Source organism: Mus caroli, unplaced genomic scaffold (genome assembly GCF_978045245.1).
Source record: "Mus caroli unplaced genomic scaffold, Mus_caroli_1 scaffold_1, whole genome shotgun sequence".
NCBI lineage: Eukaryota > Metazoa > Chordata > Mammalia > Rodentia > Muridae > Mus > Mus caroli.
In genome coordinates this window covers 172,909,130-172,921,314 of record NW_028227256.1, presented here as the reverse complement: position 1 = coordinate 172,921,314, position 12,185 = coordinate 172,909,130, and the positions used below count along the sequence as shown (strand labels likewise).

Genomic DNA, 12,185 nt, shown 5'->3' with positions numbered 1-12,185 from the left:
CAAATATAACATCATTTTTCTGCTTATGTCTCCTTTTTTGGCATTCTAGAAACCGAATTATAATGTTATCACTTGCCTTTATTTTCTTCCTAGAGTTTATTAATGCCTAATGTGTCTTTTGAAAGTTAGAGTGTCATCACATTGAAATCAGTTCATATTTCCTATCTTTTTGTTTTTACATTTGCTTATTTATTTTACATATGAGGGATGGGGCATGTGTAGAAGTCAAAGAACAAGTTGTGGGAGTACTTTCTCTTTCTGTGGACTCCTGGGATTGAACTCATATATCAAGTTTAGTGGTAAAGACCTTTACACTCTGAGCTACCTCACCAGCCTGTCAATTCATACTTCTAATGATACCACTTTGAGTCTATAAATTTAGCTCTTCTCTCTGTCAAACTATGTGCCTCAATGTAACAAATACTGAATGTTCTTAATACCAAAAAAACTTTGTGGAAGATATTTAACCATGGTTGTAAATCCCCACATAGCTACTGTGCGTGGGACAACAAGCATACAATGCTAGAACTCAGGAGGTTGAGGCAGGAGGACTGAGTCCAAGGTCTGCCTAGAATACATAACATGATGGTCTCTAAAGAAACAAACAAGGGGATACAGAAATGGCTCTGGGCTTATGTGCCTGTACTACTCTTTCCCACAGGACTTGTGTTCAGTTAATCGTGGTGGGTGACTCACAGCTACCTACAGTTCTATCCTGCGGGCATCTAACACCCTCTTCTGGTTTCTGGCCTCTGTAGAAACTACCTCTTGTGTTTGTGTGTGTGTGTGTGTGTGTGTGTGTGTGTTTTATGTGTATTTGCATGTCTAACCTCATTTTTGTTTTGAAAAGATACCTCTCTCTTTTATTGATTTCTTATAATACAGACAGGCCAGTAGAGAGTATTTATATAGGCATTGCTAGAATGAATAACAGGTGCACAGCAAGAGAAAGAAATCCTGGAAAATGACTTATAGATACCTTAAAGATTTCCTTTCAACTGTCTTCTGAGTCAAACCAAAATAGAAAGAATCCAGAGACCTATTTTCATATGTATGTATTTCAAATCAGACACCCATGCACTTGTCAAGTTTTACTTTGAATTTGTTGTCGTTTGAATTCTCAAGAGAGAAGAATTGTGTTACCTGGCTTTGCTGTTCAAAATAGAATAGAATTTGGAGTTTTATTATTCGTGGTGAAGAAGGAATTATGAGAGCATGCATGTAAACATCATGAGGCTAGATCGCAGAATCTCTGCTTTCTTTTTTTTTATTTTTTTAATTACATACTTTCTTTATTTACATTTCAAATGCTATCCTGAAAGTTCCCTATACCCTCCCCTGCCCTGCTCCCCCACCCAGCCACTCCCACTTCTTGGCCCTGGCATTCCCCTGTACTGCAACATATAAAGTTTGCAAGACCAAGGGGCCTCTCTTCCCAATGATGGACGACTAGGCCATTGTTTTTATTTGCATTTTCCTGATGAATCTCTGCTTTCTTAAAGCAGCCTCAGGAAGCTGGAGAAGCCTTGCCGAGTTAGCGTTCTTCCATTACTAAGTTCACATTTTCATAGAGCCGATAATGGAGGAGGGAGTCATGGTCTCAAAGGATTCATTCCATCATGGTGAAGAAGACAGGCGACAAGAGCATGTGTCCCTTCGTGGTGGGCCAGGAAACACACACAGGAAGAAGTGGCCAGGAATAATACTCTGTTAAGGACCTGCTCCTGGTCACCTACTTCTTCCAGCTGGACTACACCTCCTGTGGTTTCCACAACTTCCCAAAACAGCACCACCTGCTGGAAACAAATTGAAATCCTGAGCCTGCAGAGGGTGTTGATTCCAATATTCACTGCATAACGGAACATAATCTCATGATTTATTATGCTTCTCTGATCCACTTTCTTTACACTACCCTGAAGCTCCACCTCCTCCCCACAAAGACCAATCTATGGGGTATGTTTTCTAAAGAAGATTAGACTTGGATTGTCCTTGTGCTTTGGAGAGTGGTGGTCACCTAAATCAACTCTCTTTTCAATTATTTACTGCCCCCATGTTGCAGGTCTATGCATAGCTTATGTCCAATTTTCAGACAGGCCAATACCATAATGCTGTCATCTACAAAGTTTACAGCTGAGGACCGTGCCATCAAGTTACAAATTATGGAATGCTTTAAGTACATTTCAGATTTTGTTATTGGGTATGATTTAGTGTTTAGACAGACTCATAGCTATCCATATCTGTGTGTTGCTAAGGGTTGGCCACACCTGCCGTTGAGCTGATTAAGTACTAGCATTTAAAGCTTTTTTAATTAATTTTTTCACTTATGTTTATTAGGTTTGTACATGTTGTGGCATAAATCAATATTTTTGTTTTTACAATTGAAAAGTATTTGATCTCAGGGATGTGGTATATTTTATCTATCCACCCATCAGCTGAGAAACATTTTTTTAATTTTTGACTATCATGAATAACACTGCAACATTTGTGTGCAAGTACTGTGTTAGGCTCTGTTTTGATTGTGTAGATAGTGACAAACCCTGATCATTCTCCACTTACTTGTGAGAAAAAGAAAATTAGTTTCCTGCCATGAAAGAAATAGTATTATGGGTTGAGTTTCCTATGTTATGACTGTGTTCCCTGGTATATGAACACAATTTATTTCTAAGGGATCCTGTAGAAATACTTGAAAATAAAAAAAAAAAAAGTCTTAGTTGAAGAAAGGTAAATTAGTGAGGTGCATTCAAATATCAGAAAGTGTTTGCTTATGGATTTTCAGATTAAGATTTATCCACTATTTATTATTTTTCAGTGCTGAGGATCAAACCCAGAGCTTTGTTCACTATGGGTGCTAGGCAAGCACTCTACCACTGAATTTACCTCCAGGTCCTTTGCTTATAGACTTCTGATCCGGTACAATTGGGATGGCTGTTTTTGCTTAATTACTTCACGTCCCACTCACTGCCTACCCTCCAGCTCATTCTCTCCCACATTCCCCATCCCCACCCTAGCCGTAGAGGCTAGGCACATCCTCTCCCCCTGAGGCCAGACAAGCCAACCCACCTAGAAGAACATATCCCATGGACAGACAACAGCTTTTGGGTTAGCCCCCACTCCAGTTGTTCCAGACCCACATGGAGACCAAGCTGCACATCTGCTACATATGTGTAGGGAGGCCTAGGTCTAGCCTGTGTTTAGTCTTTGCTTGGTGGTTCAGTCTCTGACAGCCACAAGGGTCCAGGTTAATTGACTCTGTTGGTCTTCCTGAGGAGTTCCTATTTCCTTCGGGGCACCACAATACTTCCTCTTATTCTTCATTAAGTGTCCCCTAGCTCCTTCCACTGTTTTGTTGTGGGTATTCTGCATTGATCTGAGTCAGTTCAAGGGTGGAGCCTCTCAGAGGATAGTCATGCTAGACTCAAGTCTGCAAGCTTAACAAAGTATCATTAATAGTGCCAGGAACTTGCTCATGAGATGGGTCTCAAGTTGGGTTGGTTATTGGTTGGCCATTTCCTCAGTCTCTGCTCCATCCCTCATCCTTGCATTTCTTGTAGACAGGATAAATTTTGGGCTGAAAATTTTGTGGGTGTCTCTATCACTCCTCTAGATTTCCTGCCTAGCTACAGAAGGTGGCCTCTTAAAGTTCCATATCTCCAATTCTGTGAGTCACAGCTATAGTCACCCCCATTGATACTTGAGCATATCCATTAAATCAGGTCTCTTTCTTGTCCTGGAAATGCCCAATACCTCCTCGCCCTGTCAGCTGCCGATTTCCATTCATTTTCATGGCCATCTGACCATCTATTCTGTCTCTCCCCAAAACCTGATCTAGAGCCTCGTATTCCTCTTCCTATCTCCTTTCTCACCCAGATCCCTCCATCTGCCTCTTATGATGATTTTAGTTCTCCTTCTAAGTGACACTCAAGTATTCTCACTTGTGCCTTTCTTCTTGTTTAGCTTTCTTTGGTCTGGGTAATGTAGCACCAGTATCCTGTATTTTATGGTTAATATCCCCTTCTAAGTGGGTACATCCCATGCATATCCTTTTGGGACTGAGTACCCTCACTTAGGAAGATATTCTCAAGTTTCATCCATTTGCCTGCAAAACTCATAATGTCTTTGTGATTTCCATAGCTGAATAATATTCCATTATATAGATGTAGCACATTTCCTTTATCCATACTTCAATTGAGGGACATCCAGGTTGTTTCCAGTTCCTGGCGATTATGAGTAAAGCTGCTATGAAAATAGTTGAGCAAGTGTCTTTGTAACATGGTGGATCATCGTTTGGGTATATGGCAAGGACTGGTATACCTGGGTTTGACACTGAACTATTCCAAGTTTTCTGAGAAACCTCCAAATTGATTTCCAAAATGGTTGTACAACTTTGCACTGCCATCAGCAATGGAGTGTTCCCCTTGTGCCACATCATCACCAGAATGTGCTCCCTCTTGAGTTTTTTGTCTTAGCCATTCTGGTGGGTATAAGATGGAACCTCAAAGTTGTTTTGATTAGGGTTTACCTGATGAATAAGGGCAATGAATATTTCTTTAAGTGCTTCTCAGTCATTGGGTTTCCTCTGTTGAGAATTCTCTGTTTAGCTATTTATCCCATTTTTAAAATTCAGTTTGTTGGTGTCTAACTTCTTGAATTCTTTATAAATTTTATATATGAGCTGTCTATCAGGTGGAGGGTTCATGAAGATCCTTTCTCAACTTGTAGGCTGCCATTTTGTCTTATTGACAATTTCATTTGCCTTACAAAAGCTTTTCAGTTTCATGAGGTCTCATTTATAAATTGTTGATCTTAGAGCATGAGCCACTTGTGTTCTGTTCAGGAAACTGTCTCCTGCACTAATGCATTCGAGGGTATTTGCCACTTTTTCTTTGATGAGATTTAACATATCCAGTTCTATGTTGAAGTTCTTGATCCAGTTGGAACTCATGGAGGCATCTCCTCAACTGAAGCTGCTTTCTCTGTGATAACCCCAGCTGTGTCAAGTTGACACAAAACTAGCCAGGACAGGTAGAATGTTCTATAGATGTCTGTTAGGTCCATTTGATTTGTAATGTGTATTAGTTTCATTATTTTTCTGTTTAGTTTTTGTCCAGATGACCTGTCAATTGGAGAGAGTGGGGTGTTGGAGTCTCCCACTCCTAATGTGTGGGATTCGATGTGTGACTTATGCTTTAGCAATGTTTCTTTTACAGATGTGGGTACCTTCGCCTTTGGGCCATAGATGTTCAGAACTGAGGTATCTCCTTGGTAGATATTTTTCCTTTGATGAGTACAAAGTGTTCTTCCCTTTATCTTTTGATTAATTTTGGTTGAAATCTATTTTACTAGATATTATGATCTGTTTTCTTGAAAAACTTTTTTCCAGCCCTATATCTGAGGTAATGTCTATCTTCATTGCTGAGGTGTGTTTCTTGTATGGAGCAGAATGATGAATCCTGTTTTTGCATCAATTCTGTTAGCCTATTTTTTTATTGGAGAACTGAATCCATTGGTATTGAGAAATGTTAATGACCACTGATTTTTATTTCCTTTATTTTGATGTTTGTGGGATGTGTGTGTGTGTGTGTGTGTGTATGTGTGTGTGTGTGTGTTTTCTTATTTCATTGGTATGGAATTACCTCCTTGGGTTGGAGTTTTCCTTCTAGTGTTTTCTGTGGCTGGATTTGTGGATAGATATTGTTTGAATATGGGTTTGTCTTGAAATACTTTGTTTTCTCTATTTATGGTGATTTAGAGTTTGGCTGGGTATAGTAGTCTAAGTTAGCATCTGTGGTTTTCTAGAGGTTGCAAGATATCTGTCCAGGCCTTTCTAGATTTTAGGATCTCTCTTGAAAACTCAGGTATAATTTTGGTAGGTCTGCCTTTGTATGTTACCTGGCCTTTTCCCCTTGCTGCTTTTAATATTCTTTCTTTGTTCTATAGATTTTTGTGTTTTGATTATTATGTGGTGGGAGGACTTTCTTTTCCAGTCCAGTCTAATTTGTGTTCTATGAGCTTCTTGTATGTTTATAGGTATCTTTTCCTTTAGATTGGAAAAGTTTTCTTCTATAATTGGGTTGAAAATATTTTCTGAGTCTTGGAACTGTGACTTTTCACTTTCTTCTATTCCTATTATTCTTAGCTTAGGTCTTTCCAAGGTATCCTAGATTTCCTGGGTGTTTTGTGTCAGGCAGTTTTTAGATTGAACATTTTCTTTGATTGATGTATCAATTTCTTCTATTGCCACTTTTATACCTTAGATTCTTTCTTCCATTTTCTGACTCTGTTGGTGATGCTCGCATCTGTTTTTCCTGTTTGCTTTCTTAGATTCTACATCTCCAGGAATCCCTCAGTTTCTGTTTTCTTTATTGCTTCTATTTCCACTTTCAGATCTTACCCAGTTTTATTTATTTTCTTTACGTCTTTAACTGTATATCTCTAAGGGGCTTATTTGTTTCTCTTTAAAGACCTCTATCTGCTTGATTGTTTTTTCCAGTATTTCTTTAAGGGATTTATTTGTTTCCTCTTTAAAGGCCTCTAACATCTTTGTAAGCTTGGATTTAAGGTCATTTTCTTATGCTTGGGTTGTGCTACTGTATCTAGGGCTTGCTGTAGTAGGGTTGCTGTGCTCTGAAGGTGTCATATTGCCCTTACTTTTATTGATTGTGTTTTTTTTCTAGGACCTTTAGCCATCTGGATGGCTTTGGTAACTGGATGTTCCTGTTATAAAAGGTATTTGGAGTAGGGTTAGCCTCAATGGTTCTGGTGTGGCAGGCCTCTGATCGATATCCTTGGGCTGTATGTTTCAGGATCTGCAGATCTGTATGGTTCTGAAGCCACAGATTCAATGAAGGAGAGCAAAGAGGTTTTGGGGAAATGGAGGTCTGTCTAGGTTAGCAGGATGCTTGGGGCAGATTGTGTGCTCCAGAGGACTGAGCATGCAGGGAAGATGGTTAGGGAAAGCAAGCTAACTTATATGGTTCAGGATCTGAAGGCTAATGAAAATAGGCAGAAAGGTGTGGGGGAAAAGTAGGTCCAGAGGGAACAGCAGGCTTTTCAGGTAACTTGGCTTACCCAGAGGACTGAACAAGCAGAGAAGGTGGGTACAGGAAGGGGAGCTTACCTGTATGCTTCAGGCTATGCAGGTCTGACGAAGTTGTGTGGAGAGGTGGTGGGAGAATGCACTTAAAGTTTTTAAACATTTTTGAATGTTCCCAAACTTACGTAATGGTAAGCTTTGTCTGGCCGCCATGCTGGCCACATCTCTAAAGGCATGTCTTCAACCAGGGAATGTCTAGCATATACATTGCCTTTCTCCAAAATATTTCAGTTCTTCTGCTTGTGACAAGATGAAAGGGCAGTGTGGCCATTGGAATATCTATATGGCATCAAGCCTGGGATACAGAGTTCTGCCTTAACATACTAGCTTAGTGCTGATTGCAACAGACATGACACTCAATTTTAGGAATGGGCACAGTGTTTTAGCCCTTCTGGGAAGTTTATGTCATGGGATGGCTGTGGCTTTTTCATACTTAAAATAAGAATGAAAAGACAGATATTAAAAGCAGTAAATAAATACCACAGTGGGGCACATTTGACTTTTATCATCTGGCATCTTGCTGTCTTCCTATGAATCTTTCTTTTTGAAAGAATGGATACATGGAGCTAGGATGGCCTGGTATCTTTTGTATAGCCCAGGTTAGCCCCAAACTCACAGAGATCCATCCATCTACCTTTGCTCTAGACTTCTAGGATTAAAAGTGTATGTCACCTTGTCCACCCAAATTATAGCTCCTAGAAAAGCTAATGAAAACCATGACAGACTATTAATGTAGTTCTCTCTGTACAGTGCGTGCCTAGCAAGCCATAGGCTGTATCTCAAGACTGAAAACCCATGACTGGCGGTACATGTCTGCAATCTCAGGATTAGGGAAGTGGAAATAGGAGAACCAAATGCTCAAGGTCATCCACTGCTACACAGCAACTCCTGGCTTCATGAGATTCTGTTTCAGAAATATATATATATATATATATATATATATATATATATATATACATATATATATATATTTTAAAGAGGATGAGAAAGAAGCAAAGCAAAAATAAAGATCCACAATAAAATCACTAGGTCTTAAAAGCATAGAGATAATATGTATTACTATTACATTAAATGGCCCTATATTCAATAGTTCACAGTACGAAGACACAATAAATATAATAAAATAAATAATACTATGATCACTAATTAAAAGTTAAACAATTATATTTTCTAGAATGATCTACATTTATAAACATGTAAAATGTCTTTGTTCTTAATAACCCAAAATTGAGTTATCTTAACAAATTTGCTTGTTGATATTTTAATCAAACTATACACTTAGCATCAATCTGTAGAAAGCTGTTTTCCCCTGGCAGGGGAAATTGCTGCTTTAGTTGTGCCTGCCTGGTCTTGTTTTGATCTGGTTCCATTTATTTAATCAAGAACACAGTGAGCCATGAACAAGGGCGGCAGCTCAGCATCTCCACATTTAAAGCCAGCCTCATGTGATGAGGTTAAAAACTAGAGACATAGTCGGGCACGGTGGCACACACCTTTAATCCCAGCACTCGGGAGGCAGAGGCAGGCAGATTTCTGAGTTTGAGGCCAGCCTGGTCTACAAAGTGAGTTCCAGGACAGCCAGGGCTACACAGAGAAACCCTGTCTCGAAAAACAAAACAAAAAACCAAAAAACAACCAGCCAAACAAACAAAAAAACTAGAGACATAGAGAATACATCTAATGGGACTTATATATGAGTTTTTAAAGCTATGAGGTCATCTTTAATTCAGATTAGAAAACATAATCTGCCTCTAATACTTAAGGTCTGTATGAAATAAGGTCAGCTTTTCTAAATGTGTTAGTGTTTATTCTGGTAAAAAACAAATTGAGGTCTAATCAAGGAGATGGACTCTTCACTTGCCAACGATCCAGACAATTCCCAGAAACAGCTCACAGCGGAAGCAGCAGCTCAGACTGTGTTCTGTTCAAGATAATGTGGAATTTGGCTTTTTCCCTGTATAGCTAATGATACATGGAACTTTATTTTATTTTACTTTTTGCAGTTCTGGGGCTTAGACCCAGGGCCTTGCCATGCTAGGCATGCTCCTTATCACTGAGCTATATTCCCAGGCTATCCAAGCACTAATGTGTTGAAAATTACTATTGATAGGTTAGCACATAGTTAAGTCAAAATTTTTAAAAAGTATTTATTAAAGTTAAAATGTTGAAGAAAATCTATTTTCAAGTTCTCTGCAAAGCTCTGGACCTAATGCTTTGTGTGGTGGGATTTGATTTGTGATAAGTGGATGAATGAGGAGGCAACAAAGCAAGTATACACACATACACACACACACACGCACACACACAGAGACACACACACACAGAGACACACACACACACACACACTTCCAAGCCCAGCCAGGATCTTGATGCTGGGGATTTGCATTTATTCTTTTTCTTCAAGGTGGATTCCATATGAACAATGTGAAATTTACAGGATAAGAAAACTCTCCCAATAATCAGAGCTCTATGAAGTGAGAAGCATGTATAGAATTGCCACTTAGAAACACAATGAAAGAACGTGATCAATGACTAATGAATAAGCCTGGACATTTTGAGACTTCCTTCTAGCACTGATCTAGTGTGAATCAATTGTGACTAGTTATTAATTAGTTTATAGTTGAATGCCTGCTAGATAGTCAGCAAAGACTCTTTAAGAATGCTAAGAAGCAGAAATATATGTCACATTACTAATCAAACTTAAAACACCAGGCACTGAGTACTTCCTGAATTCAACTTAAACAAATTCTAACTGCAAAGCAGTGACAAGAGTTTATTGCCATACACTTTCTAGGTCTAGTGCTTGTTAAGTCATGCCTGCTTTTCATGCTGCCTTCATTGACATTCTGCACAGCACATATTTTTAAAAACATCATCAGACTAAACTCATCATCTGTAGGACCAAGTTAGTGGAAATTTTGAGTCTGAGTAATTAAGGAAAATGATGGAAATGCACAATTGGCAAAGGGCTTTGTCAAGAACTGGAAAGTGAACTCATTTTGGAACTGACTGGATATGAAGCTATGGCAAATCAGATGTCAAGACCAGAGACCTTGTCAATAACGGAAGCAATGGGGCCTGAGTTGGAAGCCTGTTTGGCATACAGAATTAGTTTTGGAACTCATTACAATGAAGGTGGAAATTCTTGAGCTGGGTAGGAAAGCCTGAGGGTAGGTGAGAAAGGCTTTCAATGTGGAAAGTTACAGATTTTTCTCCTACTTTCCTACAGAAACTCTAAAAGAACATATTGAAATTTCCTCTGTATCATTTTTTCTTCATATTAATTTAGGGTTTAGTTATACTTATCTGTATTTGGCACCAGTAATCACAGTTTTACTATAAAATATGACAGTATTGGATTTTGGACGACAATCAGCCAGGTGAGGTAGTGCATGCCCATGACTTCAGAACTTGGGAGGCTGAGGCAGGAGGATGCCTGTGCTATATAGTAAGGCACTAACTAAAACCTCTCTTCCAAAATGGAGGATAAGGAGGTTGGAGTGGAAGAAGGAAACAAAGAGAAGGAAGAATAGAAAGTGAGGGAGGGTTAAGAAATGGAATAAAGGAGGGAGGGGAAAGAAAGACCCCAAAGAGAATTTATTTTATTTCCTTAATATAGAGATGTAAGATGAGGCAGGAGAGAGTAACATTTTCTCATGAGCTAAATGCTCAAATCATGTACTGCATAAAAATTCTCACTTCTCCTCCCACCCCTCCCACAATGCAAGCATCCTACATGATAGCTCATCTTCCTTCCTACTTTCCCTTTTGCAAAGACTAAAACTGGCAGAGAAGAAGTGCCACCGTGACTATTTTATATAGGACACTGTTTGGTTCATGCAACTATAGCTAAAAAGGGTTGGCTCCATTACCAACTCCCTTCTTTGAAGAAATTTTGTTAAAAGCTTCCAAGTCTCACCATTTGAAATATAGATAATAATAACTGCCTTCCAGGACCCTGAGAGCATACAGATAGCAGTGACAGTTTGATATTTACTTGGCACATAGTCATTGTGCTGTAAGTAGAAGCTAAAGTTGCCTTAGCTATAATTCTTTTATGTATTTAATCATTCATTCATTCATTCATTCTGTGTGTGTGTATGTGTGTGATGCATGTATGTACCTGTGTGTACCAGTATGCTCTCCCATGCATATCTGAGTGAATGCTAGAGATCAACACCAGATGCCTTCCTGTATTGCCCTCTGCCTTGTGTATTTTGAGAAAGGGTCTCTAGGGGAACTTGCTAGTTGTTTTTCTGTTGTTGTTTTGTTTTGTTTTGTTTTGCTTTTTGATAAAGTAAACATCCAATGAGCCTCTCAGATCTGCCTGTTTCTACACTGGATTACAGATGTGTGCCACCGTGCCCAGCTTTTATGTGGGTACAGGGATCTAAACTCAAGTCCTCACACATGTGCTGCAAGTGCTTTCCCCACTGTGGTGACTTGTGTTGAATTTCAGCTTGACAGGATATGAAGTCACCTAGGGGACAAACCTAGAGGCATGCCCTGTGAGAAGTCATTTAGATTAGGTTGATTCCTGGTAATGCCTGTGAGGGATCATCTTGACTAACTGAGTCGCTTAGTGGTGGGCTAGGAAACACACACAGGAAGAAGTGGCCAGGAATAATACTCTGTTAAGGACCTGCTCCTGGTCACCTACTTCTTCCAGCTGGACTACACCTCCTGTGGTTTCCACAACTTCCCAAAACAGCACCACCTGCTGGAAACAAATTGAAATTCTGAACCTGCAGAGGGTGTTAATTCCAATATTCACTGCATAATGGGACATAATCTCATGGAGGCAGAGCTAGTGAACATGTGAGAGGCACCACTTCACCAGACCTGAGCAGCACCATGCATCACTTCCCTGTTCTTGAATGCCAAGGCCATGTAACCAGCAGCTTCAAGTCCCTGCTGTACAGGCTTGCTCACTATAGAGAGCTATGCTTACTGACTGTGAGACAGAGTAAACACTTCCGTCTTTAAACTGCTTTTATTGAGCCTTTTATCTCAGCAACAAGAAAAGTCACCAAGATACACACTGAGCCATCACTCCCCCACCCCCTGGTCCCAAGTCAGTAATAATGAATTT

The 12,185-nt window shown here is 39.5% G+C and overlaps 1 protein-coding gene across 5 annotated transcripts in view; it reads left to right on the top strand.

The window, feature by feature from the left end:
• The window catches only part of Rgs7 (regulator of G protein signaling 7), a 403,213-nt gene that overhangs the window by 339,479 nt on the left and 51,549 nt on the right, over positions 1-12,185 (top strand). The window lies entirely within an intron of this gene.